Raw genomic sequence first — 22,821 nt, 5'->3', positions numbered from 1 at the left:
AAGTGGGAGCCTCGGGATTCCACGGTGGGCATAAGGGCGCTCTGGACAAGTGGGAAGGGAGAAACTCATGCAGGTGTATGAGTTAAATGCCTCCTCCTCTTGATTACCCCTTCAGTCAGCCTCCTTTGTCCCTCCCAGTGGTGACTCAGAGGAGGGATTTCTTGTTCTCCCAGCCTGGGTTCCTCGGAAACAGGACAGATTTTTTTGCTGCCAGGTCTGGGGCCTCACCCGGGTTGTAGGCAGCGGTGAGTGGGATCACGACGAGGTTCGGTACCTGCTTTCTGAGGACAACTACTTTCTGAAGCGAGCTTGGTCTTCCTGGTGCCCGAGAAGAAGGTCAATAAAGGGCTGAATCTCGCGGGTGCTGGGGCAGCTCCCGCCTCCGGACCCCTAGGAGTTTAAGGCCTGAGTGAGACAGTAGGTTTCGACTAGTTTCCCTCATCTTGGCAGGAGGGCACTAGACCACAGTCCATGGGTCCTTCTAGAAACGGCGTTACTGGTGGGGGTGGGATGGGAATCTGGAGCAGAAACAGCTGAAAGAATTTGCTAGAAAGTGTTTTCCTCCGGGGCTGGGGCTGCACCTGGCGCGTCCAAACACGTGCGTGGCCTTGAGTTAGAGAATGTGTTTTGAAAAGGTTTTGTTTTCTGCTCACGTTCCGAGGGTGCCTGGCCGCTCGCTCCCACACCCGCGTGGGAAGGCGGGCGGCGGCTGTGGGATGCTTGTGCGTTTTCCGCGTTTCTGGTGAAAACCGAGTAGGGTGGCGGCACGCGGCGCCCGAATGGGGGCCGGGGCGTTGGGGCCGCCCTCCCTCCCGGCCGCGGGGCCCGGGGCCCGGAGCTCCGGGCTGGGCCGGGCGGCCAGCGGGGGGCGCCTGCGGCCTCTCCGCCGCCCCCGCCCGCACAGCCCGATCCCGCCCGCGGCGGCGCGCCCACTCGGGCGGCGGCGGCGGCGGCGGCGGCGACGGCCGGCGCAGGAGCGGGGCGGCGGCGGCGGCGACGACGGCGGCAGGTGAGCGCGGTCCGGACGGCCGTGGCGGGGAAAGGCGCGGCGGGAGGGCCGGACCGAGGGGGCGCGCGCCGCGGCTCGGGGCCTGGGGACGCGCCCGCCGGCCAGGTCCTTGGACCCCCGCGTGGCAGGGCCTCGGCGTGGGGGGCGTCTGCGGCTTTTTCGTTGCTCGCCCGCCAGGCAGCACCCGAGCGGAGGGGTGGGCGTGGGCGGCTGCAGCCGGGCCCCTCGCTCGGCCTGCCTTCCCGGGCCTCGGGAGCCGGGGAGAGGCGCGGGGTCGGCCGACTGCCCCCTTCCCCCGCCCCGCGGAACCGCCCCCGCCCCGTTCCCCGGCCTTGCTCTTTCTCTGGCCCAAGCTTGGGGTGGGTCTTCTCAGATGCCCCCTCGCTCAGGCACTGCGGGGAGACGTTTCCCACATAGGACCTCAGCGCAGGAACTGGGGCCCAACCCCACTTCCCGGATGACAAGACTGAGACCTCACTGAGGGACATGGCTCTGCGTCCCCCCTGGGTCTGGCACGCTCCGACCACTCTGTTGGAACGCCCATTGGCTTATGATGGTAAAAAGAGGGGCTGGTTTTTCAGGTTTCTCAGACTCAGGCAAGGCAGGGGCCCCAGGAGGGTCAATATGGTCTGTTTAAAGTAAAAAATAACTCAAAGGGAGAAGGCTCAGGTAAGGGCAAGACTATGGCCTGGGGTTGGAAGCAGTCCAGTCACAGCCACAGTGAGCAGGACGCCTCACCAGTTAAGGGGGGCGGTGTGTAGATGGGAGAGCCGGTGAGGCGTTTGCTCTGGCTTGCGTCCCCACTGGGACACTCCCGAAACCTACCCTTTTACGCGAACGGCATGGTAACCATCCCTGCTTGGGGGTGAGATGATGGAGCCTTTCTCAGTGTGGGCTGGAGCTGTTCTCTCTCCTGGTGTATATCTCGGGTCCCCTTCCTCAAAGGCGAAGAATTCGTGTTCTTTCTGAGTCCCAGAGCCAGAGCTGGAAAATGAGAGTTTGGGCCCTTTCACTAGAAGTGGAGCCTTTAAGGTGAGGACCACTGGTGCCCTTGGTGGTTAGGCTGTGCCTGGAATGGCCAGATCTGGACTGGCCTTAGGTTCAGGGCCCTCATTGCTTGCTGAAGCCTCCTCAGACCTGGTCCAGGATGATGGTCAACAGAAGCATGAATGAATGAATGAACGAACGAATGACCAGCAGGACTGCAATGGTCTCAGGGCGTGAGGCTGAGGGCACTTGGCAGGTTGGGGCTTTGGGCTCAGAGATGAGGGCCTCTGGCATTCAATCAATCACCGCTCTCACACGTGGGCAGGTGCCCTCCTAGGAGAGGTGAGCGTGTCCCGCTGTGGACCTGGAGCTATAGGGGCAGATCCCCAGTGTAGTGAGGAAGCCCCACCGGGGTGGCCAGCTGGGTCCGGGGCATGGAGTTGGGTCCACAGGGTGACCTTTGGAGCTGCCTCCCCCAGTGCTGAATGTTTGGGATCCTCAGAGGCTGGGTCTTCTTCCTCAGCCCTCGATGCCCTTGGGCTTTTGAGAGCGGTTGCTCTTGGGCCTTTTATGGAGGAAGGCTGAAAGAGGTGGGGGAGTTCCAATTTCTCAGGCCAGATGGCTTACAAAGCCATGGCATGTCCCTTGTACCGTTTGATCCTGTTAGGAACAGAATGACGAGCACCATTTATGGGTGGGAAAGCTGAAGTGCTTGAAGGTCTTGTAGCAAGTTAGGCCTGGAGTGGGGACTAGGGCCTGGCCTTCTGGTCTTCCCATCCCGTTTTGGCCTGGTTCTGGTGGAGTCTGACTAAGTACCCATTGGGAGCCTGATCCCATCCCAGCAGGCAGTCTTAAGTGAGCGCATTAAATCCCCCTCAAGGGTAGAGCACATTGCCTGCCCACCCACCTGCCCACCTCTCTTCCTCCTGTTCCTCCTGCTTACCAGGAGATGCTCTGGACTTTGCTGCTGACCTCACCTCCTGGGCCCCCTTCCTCTGCAGCTGGGCTCAAAGGGACTGCTAGTGGGGGGATAACGGCTTATGTTGCCTCTGTGGCTAACTCCAGCAAGGGAGCCTCGACTGGCCTGCCCTGGTAGGAGGCAGAAAAGCGAGTTAGGCGTGGTCCCTGCCCCCTGCCAATAGGGGCGACAGAGTGGTTGCACCTTGACCCCAAACACCTCTGTAGAGAGAGGCTCACAGAGCAGGCAGGCCGGTCTGTGCACTAGAAGGATGGGTGGAGGGGTCTTCATTGTGATATCTTTGGGAGAGTTTGTCGATAGGTCATTTTCTTATTTCTTCATGCCTTCTGTATTTTCAAAATTGTCTACAATGAAGAAGAAAAGCAAAACTATTCCGTTTTTTGTTTGTTCTGGAAAATTTTCAAGAGCTGTTCTGCTTCTGAAACTTGGAATTGGGTTTGCAGGTGAGGTCGGTAAACTTCCGAATTTAATAGGGCATCCAAAGGGAAGGTCCCAGGATTTTGAGATATTTCAGCACAAATTAGTCTACAGAATGGCCTGGAGCTCAGGCAGAAGTTGCAAACTTCTTGTTGACAGTGTTGCCTCTCCCACTGCGAGTCTGCTGGTATTTGTGGCTCACGACCAACTGTTGGAGAGCTATCTGATGGGGCCTAGCTGGTGGGTGGGCAAGAGCTAGAGGTGATGGAGGCAAGGTTGGTGGCAGCTTCCAGGCCCTGAGCCACACCCATCTGGGAACCAAAGAGAGTGGTTTTTTAAGCTGATGCTGCCCGGCCTAGGTTGGAATTGGGGGTAGGGACTTTGGCCAGAGAAGAGTGGACAAGTCCACATCCACGTGGGTCCTCCCTGAGGAAGCTGAGTTTGTGGGATCAGCCCGCAGCCTCCTGGTCCTCTTTGCACGCAACACAGGCTGCGTGATGCCCTGGAGTCCTGAGTCCTTGCTGCGAGAGCTCCGCTCCCACCTCCAGCCCTTCCTTTTGCTATTCCTTCTTCCTGTAAACCCTCCTCTCCAGTGCAACTCCGTCATGTGTCTTAGGATGTGCTCAGCCCCCTCTTGGACAACTGACCTCAGGGGTCCCCTTCAGTCTGGTGCTCTGTGGGTCAGGGACATGGCCTGAGGGCCCTTTTGACTTCAGGCTCTGTCCCTGGGGTATTTGCCTTGCTCTGATTTTGGGACATGGGCATTTGTACCTGGACTGTCACTTTAAGAGGGGGAAAAAGCAAGGTAGGAGCTGTGGGCCCCTCCAGCTCTCCACCGCCCAGCTTGTATAGAGGGAGCTAAATGGGGCCCCACAGGGTGGGGTGGTGGGCCTTGGGCCAGGGCCATTGCCAAGTGTGGGGAGCTGGCAGCAGGAGGTCCAGCCAGTGTGTGCACAGGAGGCCACCCCTTCAGTTAATGACCACCTGCTGAGTGAGGTGGCTGTGATCAGCCATCTACCTGTTTGCAGAGGGAACCACTGTTTTCAGTTATTAACAACAAAGGTTACTATTTGCAAGCTTTTATGCTTGGAGGACAAGAACACAGGCTCTGGAGGGAACCTCTTGGGCTTGAGACCAGGCTCAACATTTCCTAGCTGTGTGACTTTGGGCAGGGGCTTCAACCTCTCTGAGCTTCAGTTTCTTATCTATAAAATGGAGACAGAATAAGACTACTTATCTCAAAAGCCAGGAACAGTTCCAGATTAAAAGAGACCAAAGTGACGTGACAACCAAATGCAGTTATGTGAACCTGGGCTGAAAAGAATTACATAAAGGACATTATTAGGACAGCTGATGAAACTGGATATGGACTGTAGATTAAAGTAGTGTGTCAATATTAAATGACCTGATAACTATATTGGTCCTTGTTCTTAAGAAACATGCACTGAAGTATTTAGGGGTAGAGGCTCACGGTATAGGCAAACCACTCTCAAATATTAAAGAGAAACATGTGTATAGACAGATAGTAAAGAAAGTGAGACAAAATGGTACAAATAGGCAAATATGAATTAAAGTATAGGAGAGTTCTTTGTAGTTTTCATCTAACTTTACTGAAAGTTTGAAACTGTTTCAAAATACACAGTTCAAAAAAATGCCTATCTAATAGTATGAATGAAATGACATTAACTGATGTTACTTAGAACAGTGCCTCGCACTCCCTGAACATTAGCTGTTATTGTTAGTGTTGCTTTTTGTTATCATTAATATGGACAAAGTATACATCTTTGTCTTTGTCTTACTTCATTGTCACAATACCCTGTGTTATTTTTCCACTTTACAGATGACAGTTGAAGCCCAAAGAGGTTAAGTGGTTTGCTCAGGGCCACACAGCAGTGAGTCCAGAGCACTGGTAGGAGAACTGCTTAAAATTTATTTTGGATTCATCGCCAGCATCTGCAACCATGAGATTTTATGTAAAAAAAAACCCAATTTCTTTTTTTTCAGTTATATATATGTAATGTATATATATTGTTATCTATATGTAATTATATATATATAATTTTAAAAAATACATATTTTTCAGATTATTTTCATTATAGATGATTATAAAGTATTGAATATAGTTCCTTGTGCTATGCAGTAAATCCTTGTTGTTTATTTTATGTACAGTAGTGTGTATCTGTTAGTCGCATACCCCTAGTTTATCCACCCCCCCACCCCCCCTTTCCTCTTTGGTAACCAGTGAGTTTGTTTTCTACGTCTGTGAGTCTGTTTCTGTAAAAACCCAGATTTCTGATTTCCTTTGATAACTCAGAAGGCTTGCAACACTCGCCACATTCCTTTGTGGCAGCTACTGGCTGAAGCTCTTTACACAGCTTCTCTTTACACAGAGCTTGGGCCTCCAGTTTACCCTAGTCCCCAGCCAGCCAGCTGGCATCTCTGGTTGATGTCCCGTCTGATCTCTGGGGGCTCTGAGTTTGCGCCTCTGGGAGAGTGCCATTGTACGCCTGATCCCAGGGCTCCAGGCCAAGGCTTGGGTTCTTCCCTTCCCTCCTGATGCCCCACCTTGGGTTCTCCCCTCCGCCCACCTGCTCCTCCAGCCAGAGGGTGCAGCATTGCACGTCCTTTGCTCAACCTACACTTGAGCGCCTATCAGCTGTGTGGAGAGGGGCTGGGGGGCCGGATAGGAGGAGGTGCCGGAAGTTTTGTGGCTCCAGCCTGGTGTGTCCTACGACGTTCCTCGTCTTCCCTCGGTCCTGCCCGTGGCCCTAAGCAGTGCGCCTGGCTCTTCAGAAAGGGTACAGGGTGGTTTGCTGATACCCCATGAGGAGGGTGTAGGAGGAGCTCACAGAAGGGCCCCCAGGCTGCAGTCTTCATCTTGGTTTGGTATATGTAGATGGGTGGTTATTTCTTTTCTCTGAGTTTCTGGTTCTTTCTCTGTAAATCGGGGCTATTCCGCCTTCCTGGAGGGTGGTCAGAGGGCTGGAGGGGCTAGCCTGTCAGCCTCGAGCAGCTGGAGATCTGGGGGTGTGGTCGTGGGGATTGTTTCATTCCACGTTCGGCCTCTGATGCCCCTGGTTCCCCACCACGCTGGGTGTAGAGTCAGCAGGTGCCCAAGAGGCAGAGGAATGAGCAAAGGCTGGAAATGAGGGCACCAGTCCACGGGCAGTGGGGGAGGGGAGGCTAGGCAGGTGGTGTTTATGTGGCCTTGTGGGTGTGCCTTACTGTACCCATCTCACACAGGAGGGAACAGGCTCTGTGAGGAGGTGGGAAGAGCTCACTCGGTGGATTTGGTGTCTGACAGATGGGGAAGCTGAGGCTCAGAGAGGCCGTGTGGCCTTGAGAAGTCCCACAGCCAGGCAACTTCTGCCTCCTGGGCCAAGACTGAGCAGCATTCCTGGGGAGGAGGAGAAGGTCAGCTCATTTTTTATTTTCAAATGGCTTGAATTTTGTGTTAATTACCCAAATAATTCACACTTATTACTAAAAAATCATAAAACCTAAGCAGTAAAGTGGGGATGGGCTTCCCTGGTGGCGCAGTGGTTGGGAGTCCGCCTGCCGATGCAGGGGACACGGGTTCGTACCCCGGTCTGGGAAGATCCCACATGCCGCGGAGCGGCTGGGCCCGTGAGCCATGGCCGCTGAGCCTGTGCGTCCGGAGCCTGTGCTCCGCAACGGGAGAGGCCACAACAGTGAGAGGCCCGCGTACTGCAAAAAAAAAAAAAAGTGGGGAGAAAAGCCAGAATCTGTACCCATTAATGTAACCTATTAGTGTATTGGTGTACGTCTTTCCAGACGATTTCTTGTTTTGGGGTTGTTTTTTTTTTAAGCATGTGACAAGAAAAAAAAAAAGCATTACAACATTTCTTACTGTGTCTGTCCTGCTTGCCCCCAGGCTTTGGGAGTGGAGTTGCTGGAGTTCTCAGACACATATCAGGCCCGCTCCAACATTTGGTATACTAGGAACCCTGGTTGATTTTCTCTGTACCCTATTGCTGGACATTTAGGGTTTTTTCCAGTATTTTTGCAGTTAGCTCACAGCGCTAAGTAGTCCGTAAGTTAAGTCTTCGTACACTGGGGATTATTTTCTGTAGGGTTTGTGGCACTGCAGACTGGATGCAGGTTTGTGGTTGGGCCGTGTCTGCAGGCGTGGAGGTCCTGGGTGCCCCACTCCCCCGGTTAACTGCTTTGTGGTCAGAGGATGCGACGGGGAGGGGCTCCCACCGGAGGGCTTTGCCAGAAAAGGGGTTAAGATGCCGCCGTCCAGGCTGGTACTGGAAGCCTTTAAGCTCCTGTGCGGGAGTTGGGTGGAGGTGGAGGCGAAGGAGAAGGTGGCCGCTGCTCCAGGCTAGTACATGATGGTGGAGCCTGCAGCCCTGCAGCCTCCTGTGCTTCTGCAGAGGGGCCTGGGGGCGTCTCTGCCCTGCTCAGGCTTCAGGCTGAGAGTGCATCCACCCCTCCCAGTCGGGAGCAGGGCTGAGGCTGATTCTGTGTTACTGGCTCTGAGACTCCCTGGGGGCAGGGTGGGGGGCATTCCTCATCTGTAGGAAGGGGCTGAACATGTCGCCTTCACCAAGTGAGACTCAAATGAGACAACAGACGCCAGAGCTCTTACAGTGACAGTGTTTCAACATTCCATTATGGAAAAATTAAACACCCACAAAGGAAGACAGAATAGCATGTCCACCCCCATATACTCAACCCCTAGATGCCACGGTTTTCAGCTCTTGGCTAACCTGGAGTCATCTCTCCTCCCACACACTTCCCTCCTTCAGACCTCATATCACTTCATCTGTAAAAATTGTAGTACAGGCATACGTCGTTTTATTGTGCTTTGCAGGTATCGTGTTTCTTTTTTATTATAAATTGGAGGCTTGTGGCCACCTTGCCCTGTCAGATGATCTTTAGCATTTTTTAGCAATAAAGTCTTTTAAAATTAAGATATGTACATTGTTTAGACATAATGGTATTGCACACTTAACAGACTGCAGTACAGTGTCAACATAACATTTATATGCATTAGGAAACAAAAAAAATTCGTGTGACTCACTTTATTGCAATATTTGCTTTATTGCAGTGATCTGGAACTGAACCTGCAATACCGAGGAACTATTCCTAAAGGAGAAGGAGTAGAAAAACAAAACAAAACAAAAAAACCCCAGAGTATTATTACCACACCTAAAACTTAGCAATATTCTTTAAGATCATAGCTATCCATGCAGTGTATTGTGTTCAAATTTCCAATTGTTTCGTAAATGTCAAAAATATATATATATTATTTTAGTTTTTTAAAATCAGCGTCCAAATGAGGTCTATGTAATGAGATTGGTTGATATATTTCTCAAGTCTTCTTTCATCTGTGTGATTGATATTCATTCACTCTCTCTCGTGCCATGTTTTTTTTTTGCTTCCTATAATGCTTAATGTGTTTTTTATCCACCGAACCTCCTATAGATTGGTAGTTGTATCTGGAGCCTTGATCTAATCTAGTTTTGACTTTTTTTCCACACAAGAGCACATTGGAAATGGGGTTGCAAACTTCTACTGGGAGGCTCGCATTGTCTGGTTCAATCTCTTTTTGTGATCTTCAGTGGCTTTAAGGTAGTAGTTTTTTTTTTTTTTTTTAATTTATTTTCTTTATTTTTTTGTCTCCGTTGGATTTTTAGTTGCGGCACGCAGGATGTTTCCATTGCGGCACGGGCTGTTCGTTGTGGCCTGCGGGCTTCTCTCTAGTTGTGGCATGCGGGTTTTCTCTCTCTAGTTGTGGCATGCTGGCTTAGTTGCCCCCCGGCATGTGGAATCTTAGTTCCCTGACCAAGGATCGAACCTGTGTTCCCTGCACTGGAAGGCGGATTCTTTACCACTGCATCACCAGGGAAGTCCCTAAGGTAGTAATATTTTAGATTATCATAAAAACTTTCAATTTTCACTTGGTTACAGGTGGTGCTGAGTTTGGCATTGGGTGGAGACCTTCCAGTCTCAGGCCATTGTTTTTCCTTATTCCTGCTTTTTCTTCATAGTAGTTGCTTTTCCCTGTTATCTTTTAATTACATGGGAGGTATATTTTCATTAGAGAAAATTGGAAAACAGGCATAAACAAGAAAATATGCAATTAAAACTGTGCTAAATTTTATCACCTAGCGATAACTCCTAAGATTTGGAGTATATTTTTCCGGATTTTCCTCTGTGTTAAAAAATATATGTAAATCTGTGATATTGTTGAATGAAAGGTCTGTTTTCACCTCGTGGCACCTCCATAACCTCCTTCCCAGGATCTGTAGGGAGGGTCATGGTTTTCCTCCCTGTCCATCAGTAGTTCACACCAGACGGGGTGTGGGGAAGACAGGCGGCCGCTGGTGTAGCCCAGCTGCCAAGTTTTTCAACGGAAATAAGGACTTTTGGTTGGCAGGGCAGTTGCTTTCACATCTGTTCTTTTAGGATTCTCTGCAGTTACTCAACACACTGTGACCTGGGCTGCCCCTTTCCTTCTCCAAAGCCCTGTCCCCGAGGCCTGGCAGAGGCTGGGGCCATGGGGGTCATGGGAGCCAGCCCCCTGCCCTCTGGCAGGCTGTACCACCAACATGATGCAGGGTGGTTCATTTTTCCTTGTCTGGCATTCTAACTGAGACAAGCAGCAGCTATTTAGATTTCTGCATAGGAGGGGCAGTGGCTAAGGGAGCTGAGTTTGGTTGCAAAGGTGCTGTTTACTTATTAACGCATGTGTGTTTTTGGAGTGGCTTTGTATCTCACCCCTTAGGACCACCACTGATTAGGAGTGAAGGCCTTTGTTCCATCCTATAACTTGTAACTGGTTGCATGACCTCAGTCGGCCCCTTCTCTGGACTGAAGGAGTGAGCCAGAGCATCTCCATATGTTCCCAGCCTGGGGAAGGAAGGGATCCTAGCACATCCCTGAGTTTGCAGTCGACTGGGAAGAGATGATGGCAGAGGGGCCAGAGGTGAGTCACTGCATTGGAATGCACCCCACCCCCCCAGTGTGAAAAATCATTCTGGGAGGAGGGTGAGTGATGGGACCACAAGGCCGTGCCTGCCTCGGTGAGGCTGTCTCCTTGGGGATCTCCTGGCCCAGAGCGTGGAAGAACTGGGGGCCTGGAGGAGTGGGGCCAGCAGACCTGACACCGGTACTGAGCCAGACTGCCCTGTCCTCCCAGGCGGGGGGAGTGCTGCTGTCTGCACAGGGTGGGTTCTGTGTTTCTGCTTTATGTTCTTGTCAGGAGATTCTGGGTGCAGATCAGTTTGGCAGAGATGTCGTGAAGGCCTCCTAAGTGCCTGGTACTGGGGATGGGTGGGTCTGCTGGAAGAGCAGAGGTGCCCCCCTGTCTCTCCTGATCAGGTCGGGATGCTACAGTGAGAGTGCATCAGTCCAGTCTTGACGGGGACTGGAGGATCTGCTTCCGAGGTGACTCAGTCACATGGATGGCAGGTTGGTGCTGGCTGTGGGCAGGAGGCCTCAGTTCCTCACCACAGGGCTACTTGAGTGTCTCACGACACGTTGGCTAGCTTCTCCCCAGAGGAAGTAATCCAAGAGGCAGCAAGGTGGAAGCCAAAGTATTTTTCATGACTTCAGAAGTCAAACGTGATTTCTGCAGTATTTTGTTGGTCGCCCAGGTAATGTGGGAGGACACCATACAAGGGCGTGAACACCAGGAGGCAAGGGTCACTGGAGGCTGACTACCACTGTGGCATAGATGAGCCCAGCAGCTTCCAGTTCATATCCTCCCAGCCTTGTGAAATGAGAGCATCTTCTTTTTCCAGTTAGTTCCAACAAAAGTCCCAGAATTCAACATTGTGAGTCCCTTGCCCGTTCCTCAATGAACACTGATCAGGAGCCCACCCCTGCAGGGCTGGTTCTCCATAGGAATAGGGAGCTGTTACTAGAAGTGAAAATGGATGCTACAGAAGGAAGGGAACAGTGTATGTCCTCTAAGGAGAGGCCTGTGGCACTGTGGCCCAGTGGAGGTGATGATGGGGCGTTGCTTCCTGAAAGAGGTGGCGTTTGTACTTGTCTTGGCAGGTTGAGTAGCATTTTGACCATTCCTGGTTGCAGAAAGGCTTGAGCCAAGGTATAGCAGGGTGAGGCAGCTGGATCATGGGGTCAAAGGAGATCAGGATGGAAAGACGAATTGGGCCGGGTGTGGAGGCCCGAGAGGAGGAGCCAGGACTTGACTCAGGAGGTACCGTGAAGCCATGGAAGTTCTTTGAACAGGACAGGTGTGCAGTAGAGCCAGGATCTAGGGTTTATTACTTTTTTATTGTTTGTTTTTTTGTTGTGGTACGCGGGCCTCTCACTGTTGTGGCCTCTCCCGTTGCGGAGCACAGGCTCCGGACGCGCAGGCTCAGCGGCCATGGCTCACGGGCCCAGCGGCTCCGCGGCATGTGGGATCCTCCCAGACCGGGGCACAAACCCGTGTCCCCTGCATCGGCAGGCGGACTCTCAACCACTGCGCCACCAGGGAAGCCCAGGATCTAGGGTTTAAAACTGAGAGAGCGCCCTCTGTCCAGCCTCCCTTGTCTTCAGCTGTAACTGAGCACTTACTGTGTGCCTTATACACATTTCTCACTAACCCTCACAGCCTCCCAAGGAGCTGGATGATGATGTTGTCCTGACTTTACAGATGGGCTCCTTGAGCGGCCAAGATCGTGTAACTTGGCCAAGGTCACTTGATGGGGACTCTGATTGCAGAGCTCTCAGCCTCTTCATCCCACATTCATGGGACAAGGGACTGGGTTGGGGGTGAATCGCCAGACCTGATTGCTCAGACCCCTCTCTGGGGTGTGGTGACTGTAGTATTGATGGTTTCCGTGCTCACACTCCCTCTCATAAATCTGCCTGGAGTTTGAAACACGCTGGGGTACTGTGGGGTTTCTTCCCAAGGGGAAAGGGATTGACATCTGGGTTTGTCAAATGGGGCCAAACTATGTGCTCAGAGCTCAGTGTTATTTGTCTCTTGGTCGACTGCCAACTGTGTCTGCCTTGTTTTTGCTGCAGTTTTATTCTTTCTTGCCCACTATTTGACAGCCTTGCCACTGTCTACAGCCTATTGCTCCCACGCAGCAGTCAGGGATTGGCTGGGCCATCTCCCGGGCCTGGGGCACCCTCTCTTGGGTCCCCTTCTTCAGGGAGGCCCTGAACCTCCCCCAGGTGGGTGAGGTCTTTCTCCCCTGAGCTCCGGACCACATATCTTGCCTTCACGGACGCTTCTCCCAGATCTTTGTGCCATGTCATGGGTGGTGGGCACGCTGTGTCCAAGTCACGCTTGTGTCCCCAGCCCAGAGGGAGTCCTGCCCACAGGGAGGAGGGCGGGTGCTGCTGAGTGGGACAGGAGAGGGTGGGGCTGTGCTTTGCGCCTGGCACCTTAGCGAACAGAAACCAGTCTTCCCTGCCTGATGCTGAGAAAGCCCGCGGTTGCCCCTCCTTTGGGGAAGTTTCGCTGGCAGGTTTGGGAGCACCGAGTGCCAGGGCTTGGAGACCTCGGGCGACGGCCCCTGCCAAGGAGGGCGTAGTGGGATCTGGATCAGCCTGTCTCCAGGGAAGCCCTTCTTTGCTCCTGGGGAGGGTCATGATGTGAGTGGTTGAGAGAGCCTAGGCCATAGAGTCAGACAGACCTGAGTCTGAATTCTGGCTCTGCCTTTTTTTTTTTTTTAAAGCTGTGTGTGCTTGGGCAAGTGGGTAGCCTGAGTCTCAGTTTTCTCTTCTGTAGAATGGGCACAATAGCGGGACCTCCTCATGAGGCTGTCAGTGTTTAAAGAGTGATCCTGGGTGCGTTAGCCTGTGTGCACAGGTCCCACCTGCTGGGACCTCGCAGTTGGTATGAGGGGTGAGGTGTCAAGTGCCGGGGGGCTGGGCCTCGGGGTGCAGCAGGTCAGCAGAGAAGAGTCTGCTTCCTCTGAGGAAAGAGCTGGAAGGGAGACCTGGGGAGGGCAGGACGTGCCAGCTGGGAAAATTGGACACCGTTCCCTACTTTGTTACTGAACAGTAGGGTTTACTGTCAGGATAGAAGGTGGAAGATGATCCCAGGTCCCCATGTCTCATGCTCAGAGGGCTCCCTGAGGACCAGGAGGTGCTTTCCCCCTCTGTTTTGGGAGGTCTGTGCGCCCTGCTTCCCAGTCCCTCCTAGTCTCCTGCCTCACCACTGAGCACCCCATGATCCCAGTGGGGAAACTGAGGCTCAGAGCCTTGTGTGAGTGGCGGAGCCAGGATGCGGCTCCCTGCCAGGCCGCTCTTGCTTCTAATTGCTCATTAGGGAGGCGTTTACTCCCTGCCTTCAGAAGCTGTCGCCGGGCTTCTCATGCAGGCTTTTGGTCCTTGTTTTGTTTGTTACTTCTTGAAAATGGTTCCAGCTTAAAGCTTCCAATTTCCATGAAGTCACTGGAGGCAGGAGCCTGGCCTGACAGCTCTGCCCCTCCTGTTGAGGGCTCTGTGTGGCTGGGAGAGCCCCACTGCACACCCGAGAGGCCCTGAGCTGAGGGTTGAACGTGAGGGTTTCTGCTGCTCCCACCGCCAGAGCAGGAAGCTGTGGGTCCCATATGTGACTCACTCTCATTAGGTAGCTGGTGGAACGAGCCTTCACACGTGTGAGCCTGGACACTGGCCTAGGAGGGGCAGGCGGCGGCCACTTCCACGCTGGCCCTGACCCTGGCCCAGCTGCCGAGGGGCCCTGGAGGAGAGCCAGGTAATGTGGGGAGGGGAGCTGGGGCACCATGTGTCCTAGTGGCCTGGGCCTGAGGGGACCGCTGGGCAGCGCCCCTCCTCCCCAGGCGGGCCTAGCCTGGGAGCGGATGGACAGGGTCTGGACTGGAGGTAGGGGAGGCTTTGGAGGCTGCTGGGCAGGCGGCAAGGTGGGGGGGCTTCTGGACGAGAAGGAGATGCCTTGTCACCGGCTTTTCCCGGCCTGACCGGAAGGTGCTGTTATGACTGTGGTGGTGTTTATTTGGCTTGGTCCACCTAGACTGCCGTGACTGTCTCTCAGGTGCCCGAGTTTCTTTGCAGGGTTGTAATTTTACATTTACAAGTACACTACTTTTCTCAATGAAAGTAAAAGTTAACTGGGGAAGTGCAACTGAATTTATGTTGTTAGATTGAAAAAGAATAAGCAAAAACCAAACCCTGAAAGTGATGCGTGCCCATGAGGCAAAGAACCGAGATGCCTCAAGAAAATGGAACAGCCTCTCTTTCCCTCCAAGTCCTCCTAGCCCAAGGCCCCAGGACCACCAGTGTGGACCATGGGGAGTGGGTCTTTCTGGATCTTTCTGCCCACTCATCCAGACACACGTGCACAGACACAGGGCGAAGCAGGCATCTCCTGTCCGTGTCATCACATGGGGTTCAGGACAGCTGGCCCTGGGGGCTTCCTTCCTGGCCAGCCCTGAGGGGAGGGGGAGGGGAGGGGGTTGGGAAAGCAGAGGCCTGGGCTGGGCCTCTGGGAGACAGAACCCCGGTCCGCAAGGCCTGGACGGGTGCCTGGAATGGCTGTGTGACTGTGGGCTGTCACCGGCTCTCTGCCACAGACGTGCAGGTGGACGATGTGAGGGGGTGACCAGACCAGCGTTTCTCGGGGTGGGGACCCTGCTCCTCGGACGGTTTAGCCTGGACGTGGGTGAACATGCTTCACATGTAGGTATTCGTTTTCATACATTTCAGAAAAAAAATTTGGAAATAGGACATTGGATCTGTGACTTCATGCACGTATTTTTGCCTTGGACAAGGCCGAAGAAGACACAGAAATGAAACGGGTAGACTTAAGAGGAAGTATAGTGAGACTGGCTCCACAGGAAGTGCGGGCGTCCAGCGGGGCGCGGAGTCTGGAAGGCCCGTCTGAGCGCCCTCCGTTCTGACCAGGCTGCGGGCGTCCCCGCTCCAGGTGGGCCCTGGGCTCCCTGGAGTTTTCCTGGGGCTCCTGGTGTAGGGGAGGGGACGCTCAGGTTGTGCACATTCTCTGCCCTCAGTGGGGAAGGTGTGAGCTCTGGCGGGGAAGTCGCCAGTGGTCATTCATCGAAAAGAAGTGACTGTTTACTGGCGGCCGGTTTCCCAGGGGTCGGGGGTGAGGGTGGCCTCACGGGGCCTCTTTGCCAGGAGTGGGTCTGGGGAGAGGCAGTCTTCCTATGGGCCCTATGGGGCTGGGGGCTGGCACAGTGAGCCGGGGGTAGGGGGTGGGGAACGGGGCAGGAGTGGGGCTTCCACACAAGCCAGAGGTGCTTCTCAAGAGGAGACAGAGGCCCAACTTGACATCACTTTGGGCATGTGCACCCTCCTTTACAGTTTGTAACTATTGGTCTAACCCATTCCCTGCCTCCCCGCCACCCTGTGTGGTAGTGTCGTCTGTCCCCAGTTGACGGAGGAGAAGCCCAAGGCCAGCAGGGCACCATCTCGTCCTGGGCCACACAGGGAGTCGGTCCCCGGGGGCGTCCACTTGCACACACCACCTCTCACGGAGAGCCGCCGCGTTCGAGGCCTGGGGCTGTGTAGGGACGCTGTGCTTTGGGGAGGCTGGTGGGGGGCAGCACAGCTGAACAGGGGCTCTGGGTGGCTTGGGAGGGCTGGTGCGGGGGAGCCTTCCTGGCGGAGGGTCTTGCCTGTCCCCTATGCGGGGTGGCTGGGCTGAGTCAGGGCTCGCACCCCAGCTGGGCTGTGTGTTCTTGGACCCGTGCTCGAGTCCTGCCTCACCGGGGAGGTGGATGACCCAGCCCTTTGCATTTTCCATGACTTGCCATCCCACCATTACCAGGGGTCATGAAGGGGTGGCCGGTGGCCTGTCCCTCACCTCTCTCCTCCTGTCCTGGGCACATCGCGCTGAGCAGAAGGCAGCTTTCCACATCCCATTGCCCAGGCCAAGGGCAGTGACTAACTCGCCCGGGAAAGTTCCAGGGCCCCCTGAGGGAGCAGGCAGAGTGGGTCACACTGGGCACCTGAGTCTGAGTGGCTGATTCTAGCCTTTTGTGGGGTCGGGTCTTAGGGATGAGAGGGAAGCGCTGATGGTGGACCTTTGGGGCGTTTACTGTCTTTAAAAAGGCCTATGTAGAAAGAGCTGGGAGTTAGTTTGGCTCAGTGAATGAGGCCTTGGCGTCTGAACAGTCGCCAGAGGAGCTGGGTCTTCCGGAGGTCGCCGCGTCCAGCCTGTCTCCAGGTAGAGCTGGGTGATGGCCTGGGTTCAGCTGCACTGTGCCTCTTCCCGGCAGCGTGCGAGATGAGCAAGGGGCTGAGCTAGTTTCTTGCATCTATAAAATGGGCTGCTCGTGCTACCCAACGTGCCAGGTAGTTGTAGGATTAAACGAAGGGACGTACGTGGTACGGCTGGCACAGAGAAGCCACTACCCAAGTGGAGGTGTTTGTCGTTACTGCCCCGTCCTGCCTTGGGTGGGAGGGTGGACCTCCCTAGGGAAGGGCGCCTCGGAGGTGAGGATGGGCAGGGCCAGCTGAGGGGTGTCACTGAGAGGCCTCCCTGGTAGCCGGTGGGCCTGGGGGTAATCACTGACTCTCTATTCCTCAGTTTCCTCATCTGTACGATGGCAGTGCCCAGGCAGGTTGCTGGGAAAGTTAAATGCGTGACAAATGCTTCCCAGGCATCTGAGACCAGCAAGCCGAGGCCTAGAGGTCCCTGGCAGTGGCGAGCCCCCCAGCCTGTGTGTGTGGAATCCTGCCAGCCCCTCCAGGGGTCCTCTAGCTCTGCCCCCACCCTCCCAGCTGAGCCTGCTTGCGGAGTCTCCACTTGCCCACCTGTGGCTCCTGCCAACACCCCCCAAGGAGGGTGGCACGGTGCCCACCTGACAGCCGCTGGCATCTGGCTCAACCTGCCGCTGCCCACGCATTTCACAAGGGGCTGCGTCATGGCTGGGGCATTGCCCAGTCCCGGGCGCAGACCTGCTGGGCTGAAGCACCTCCGTTCCCTGGGCTCCCCTTTCCTCATGCCCACACCCACCCCAAGCCTTCGGAGGAGGACAAGGTGTCGGGACGGGGCGGGGCGTGAGCCCTGGGCAGAGGTGGCCTCAGTCCCTCTTCGGTTACCCTTCTCGCCGTGATGCCTGGGACGGTCGTTTCTCCCTGCACGTGCTGATCTCTGACGAGTGTATTTCACAGGCGTTTTCTGGGGCACTAAATGCTGTGCTGGGGGATAGACCTGAGCCCACCCTGTTGTGAAGATGGGGTGGGACAGCCCTGGAGAGGAGGCCCGTGGGGTTCCTGGGTTCCTCTTACACACATGTCAGTGAGTTCCTCCTGTCTGGTGTCACGTTTGAACCCCTTCTCCTGGCTTTTGCCCCCCTCGCCGTGTTGGCGAACCACCCGCCCGCCCCCGATTCTATGTCTCGGGCGCTCTGGGCCCACCCCCAGGCTTGGGCAGCAGGTCGGCTTGCCCCCTCTGCCCTTTGCCATGCATCCCCTCTGCTTAGAGTGCTTCCCCACCTCGAGCCCCCTTTTGCCTCGTGTCACCCCCTCGGGGTCCTCGGGCTCAGGAGAAGACGGGGTGCAAGTGTGTCTGCTCTACTCGGCGGCCTCCCCCTTCCCCCTGGGCTCTGCTGGGGCACCAGGAACACCCTCCTCTTTGTGTCTCTGTCAGCCCACCCGCCTTGAGCTGCAGGAGTTACCCTGCAGCTGCGCCTGAGGAAAAAGAAACAAACTGAGGCCTTTGTTGTGGGTGCCCTGGTCCTCAGGCGTGATCCTGGCCCCCAAGGCCCACCTTCTCTGCTTTCTTCTGAGCTGGGCTGGAGGTGATGGGGTGGATGACCCAGGGGGGACTCGTGCCCACTTGGGGGTGGCAGCGTGGCAGGCCTGGCTTTGGGGCGTCGTGAGGCCCCCGGGGGTGACGCCGTCAGTGGTGCCACTACCCGCCTTCAGGACCCAGAGTCCCTGCCGGAGGCCTCTCTGTCTTCCAGGAATCCAGGCCTTCTTGCCCTTGGAAGTGGCTTAGTTCACTACCTCAGGTGCGGCTGACTTGGGTCGACGGTTCCTGGCGTCACTGGCCGAGCAGGGGGAGGCCCAGGATCCAGGGCTGCGCCTTTCTCTGCACAGATGGGGAGACTGAGGCCCAGAGGGCTCCACAGCCCCGGGGCGAGTGCGCTTTCCTGGTCAGGGCTGTTCGGAGGCACATTTCCCTGGCCTCGCTCAGTGGGGGACGTGGATTTGGGGTGGTCGTCCTCTCCTCCTGGCCTCTCTCCTCATCTCTGCAGTAGTCAGGCTGACCCTATCCCTGCGCACCTCCCTGCTGTGCGGGCCAGGGACCTCCCGGGCCCGCCCACCCCTGCTGCCCAAGCCCTACTCCCTGGCCTCTCCTTCGGGCCCCATCCGCCTGGGGGAGGAGGTGCCCTTTGAATAAGTCGTCTGGAGGCGTTGCTTTAATGGGGTCCTGGGCTAATGGGGAAGTGTCCTCTTTTGAAATATTCAGACTCCCTGGAAGGGGTGCCTTAGTGCCAGGCAAGGCCTGGGACAGGGGCTGGCACCCCGGCATCCCTTTGTCAGACCCCGCTTTCTGAGCAGGGGACCAAGAGAAGAGAAGAGCTGCCTTTTGGGGGCTGACAGGAAGTGAGGCTGAGGCCCCTGGGACTCGCAGTGTGTCCCCCAGGTCTTTGTTGTTGAGGTCTGTGTTGTGGGTGCCCTAGTCCTCGGCCGTGTTCCTGCCCCCCAAGGCCCACCTCCTCTCTCTCTGTCTCTCCTGGGCCCGGCTGGAGATGATGGGGTGGGAGTGATGTCAGAGTTTCTCAGGCCCACCCCTCCTGTTTGGAGCCAGTTGGGGTGGACCCACGTAACAGCACTCCCTGTGTGCCAGCCTCTGTGTGAGGCCCTTGGGCATTCGGTACCATCACCAGTCCATTCTACAAATGAGAAAACCGAGGCCCAGAGTTAATTAACGTGCCTCAGGTCACACAGCTCCTCTGATGTGGAGCTGGGGTTCTCGCCTGTTTGGTCTCAGAGCCTGTGCTCACAACCACTAGGCTGCCCGGCCGGAGGCTGGGCCCTCTCCCACCCTGGCATTTCTTTGCCTCGTGTGGCTTCTTTGGCACGCGTGTCTTCCCTCCCCGCAACATGGGCTCCCAAGGGACCCTGCGTCCATCTTGTTTGCTTCAGCACTTCACCTGGTACCTGGCATGGGCAGGAGCCCAGTGGGCACCTGTTGGATGGTAGCGCGGGAGCCTTAGGCTGGGGCCTGTTTTCCTGTGGTAGAAACAACACAGCAAGGTTGGCCCCCTTCCATGTGCGAAGTTTCTGGATTTGTAAGGAGTGTTTTAGCCACGAGGTCATTTCACTGCCAGAACAGGCCGGGGAGTGGGGGAGTGTTTTCGTCCCCATCGCTCAGGTGAGAAATCGAGGCCTGAGAGGCAGGTGACGTGCCAAAGCTCAAGCGGATGGGACTAGGGACCCCAGGGTTGGGGGCCGGACCCTGCAGTTCAGGGCGGGCTGTATTTGACTCAGTTCGTGAACTTGGGGTTTGAGTGTCCGCTATGTGCCAGGCACCGTTGGGTCCTGAAAGCAGGGCGGCGCGTGGCCAGACATCGGCCTTGGTAGAGGCATCACGTGATTGGGCAGTGACAGGCCAGGGGCCCTGTTCTGTGGTGGGAAGTGCAGGCACTGAGTCAAGGCTGGGCAGCCCTCCTGGAGGAGGTGGCAGCTCAGCCTGGCTCTCAAGGGCCGGTAGGAGTTTGCCAGGCCGAGGGGGTTTGGGGGTGGGGAGGTAGGCAGTGCTTTTAGACTGTCTGAGCCTGGAGACAAAAGGGTGGGGCTTGTTTGGGGAACCGAAATAAGTCAGATCACACAGCCGAGAAGAAGGTCTCAGGAAGCCCTGGAGGAGTTGGTTGGCTGGCGGTGAGCAGGACGGGGCTCGTTGTCTTTGGGGTCGCGGACAGGCGTGGGGAGCCCTGGTGGAAAATCCCAGGGGAGGCTTGGGTTTGGGGGGCATGTGGCTGCCGGAGACTGCGCCTCCATCACGGCGACTTCCTGTGCCCGGCGGAGGCTGGAAGGAAGGGGAGCCCAAGCACAGCCGTGGGGAGGGCTCCCGAGCCCCTGTGTTTGTGGTTCCGGAAGCCGGGCTTTTAGGGGTGCAGGGGAGGTCAGCTGGGGCTGCTTCCCCTGCAGAAGGGCTCTTCCGGGCTCTGGGCTGGGCTTTACCAGGTAGCCCTTCCGCCCCTGTCCCCCATGTGCCCCTTTGACCTCGCACAGTCCCCAGGAAGCCTTGGGGAAGGGGGGTCTTAGCATCTTGGGTTAGGGCCGGGCCCTCTTGGTGGCTGGTGTGGCGGGAGTCCGAGGGAGGACCTCTTGGGGAGGCACTGGCTTTGGGAGCCAGACTAGATAGACAGTGATGCCTCACGGGTGCTGGGGAGGCCACGGCCCCAACAGGGCCGGCTGAGCTCTGCGTGGAGGTGCCTCTCCACGTGCCTTTCCCGCTGCCCTCTCTGTGGCTAGCTTCTCTGGTAGTCTCAGTGAGAAGGGACCTCGCACACCCTGGGGGCCTTCCCTGCCCCGGGGGGAATCAGGCCCAGAGAGGGCGAGAGGCGGAGCGGAGCGGGGCCGGACCTTAGGTCTCTGTCCCCCGTGCTGCTTTGCTTATGGCAGGTGGGGAGACTGAGGCAGGGGGCGCTTCGCAGCCCTGCGCGGGAGAGGCAGGAAGTACAACAGGAGGGTCTTTCCTGGTTGGTATTCAGTGCCTTTTCCCACTTTCTCTTCCCCAGGGCAGATTGCTTCCCCAGTTGAAAACTGCCCTAGGGCAGGGCCTCCTCCAGTCTTCCCGGAATGCTACCCTGAAGGCCAAGGTCAGGGCTGGTCCCTGTGCGCCCACGCAGCCCAGCCCAGGGGAAGGTGGAGGCGGGGGAGTCGGGGCCCAGCTTGAGGGAGCTCCCAGGCTCTCAGAAAAGGGGCAGATCGTGGCCTCTGTGGGCCACAGTTGCCCAGGGAGTCTTCTTGGGGGAGGATCCCTGAGCCGAGTCTTGGAGATGCCAAAGTCAGCATTTCCCCAAGAGGATCCCTTAGAGATTTAATGCAAAAAGGGCCTCGTGAGCCAAAAAGACTGGGAAATGCTTAGCTGTGTTCATTAATTCAGCAGCTTGCTTTCCTGCAGGACTTCTCAGAACCTTGAATTTGCTAATGTGCACAGGGTATCTTTAGAGAAGGAGGAAGAGAATGGGAAGCCCAGCACTGCCTGTGACCAGAAACTGGCGTGCGTGTGGCTTTTCATGGCCCTGCTGTTGGGCAGGGCACACCTCAGGAAATGCAGACGCAGTGTTAGGAAGGAGCCTGGGCCTTGGAGTGGGCAGCTCTGAGTTTGAATCCCAGCCAGGAGGCTTTGGACGAGGAGCTTAGGATCCCAGAGTTGGTTCCCCTGGCTGGAAACAGAGGGAGAGCACCCCTAACCTGCCCTGGGGGTCTGGATGCAAGGACCTTGCCTCTTCCCTGCAGGTGCTTGGAGGCTGATGGCAGGGGCGCCTCCCGTCGGGTTTCCTGCCCTCTGTCTCCCAGTTGGGTTCAGGGTGTGCAGAGTGTGTCTGGAGGGCCGGGCGTTGTGTTTCCTCTCCTCTCCTCTCCACAACCCTAGAGGCCTTGGGGTGAGGACCCCGTGCTGCCTGGAAGCTCTCTCTGGCTCAGGCCCACCTTCCCGCTTTCCTTGACCCAGTGGACAGCTGCTCCCTTGAGGTCCAGCTAGGCTCTGTGTGGGCGTGTGAGCCCACGCGATGCTGATGCTGCTTGTACCCCAGAAAGCAGTCCCAAGGTGCTGACGCTGCTGTATCCACCCCAGAGGCGAGGCCACTTCCAGGGCAGGGAGGGGGCCGGGGTGCCTTGACCTCGGTGCTGAGGCTCATGACAGAGTGGGCTGAAGGGGAAGGGGCAGGTTCTGGGCCCGCCCACAGCCCTTGAGGCCCTTTCTGCCAACTTGGTAGTACTTGTCGTCTTGACCTGGCGTGTTGTGCCAGGTGCAGCCCCCTCCCCGCCCCCCGCCACCGTGCTCTGCTTGCATCCCCTCCACTGAATCCCCTCAAAGCCCTGGGTGGTCTGAACGTTATTCTCCCTTTCTTTCAAATGAGGAAAGTGCGGCTCAAGGAGGATAAGTAACTTTTTCAGGGTCATGCGTCTTAGACCTGATGGACCTGGGGCTCGTTTTCCTTTTCTTCTTTTTTCGTTTATAGGCTCTATTTATTTTTTGTGTGTTCACATACATATTTTATAAATTTTTTTAAAAAGATTATTTATTTATTTTTGGCTGCGGTGGGTCTTTGTTGCTGTGCGCGGACTTTCTCTAGCTGTGGCGAGCGGGGGCTACTTGAGGTGCGCGGGCGTCCCATTGCGGTGGCTTCTCTTGTTGCAGAGCACGGGCTCTAGGCACGCGGGCTCTAGAGCGCAGGCTCAGTAGTTGTGGCCTACAGGCTTAGTTGCTCTGCGGCATGTGGGATCTTCCCAGACCAGGGCTCGAACTCGTGTCCCCTGCATTGGC

General features: G+C 56.1%; 1 protein-coding gene across 7 annotated transcripts in view; it reads left to right on the top strand.

The window, feature by feature from the left end:
* The first annotated feature begins 317 nt into the window (after nt 1-317).
* Nucleotides 318-22,821, top strand: part of ADCY7 (adenylate cyclase 7) — a 60,061-nt gene continuing 37,557 nt past the window's right edge. For 4 of the 7 annotated variants that reach the window (XM_079908338.1, XM_079908337.1, XM_079908333.1 and 1 more), the window contains exon 1: nt 943-1,009. The gene's annotated coding sequence lies outside the window, so the exon portion shown is untranslated. Of the gene's footprint in view, nt 418-869; nt 1,010-20,162; nt 20,205-22,821 lie in introns of those variants that run through there. The other 3 variants (XM_079908335.1, XM_079908336.1, XM_079908334.1) reach the window with 3 other exon arrangements.

The sequence above is a fragment of the Stenella coeruleoalba genome (assembly GCF_951394435.1).
Source record: "Stenella coeruleoalba genome assembly, chromosome: 20".
NCBI classification, from domain to species: domain Eukaryota; kingdom Metazoa; phylum Chordata; class Mammalia; order Artiodactyla; family Delphinidae; genus Stenella; species Stenella coeruleoalba.
The sequence above is the reverse complement of the archived record's forward strand: the minus strand, read 5'-3'. Positions and strand labels throughout refer to the sequence as shown.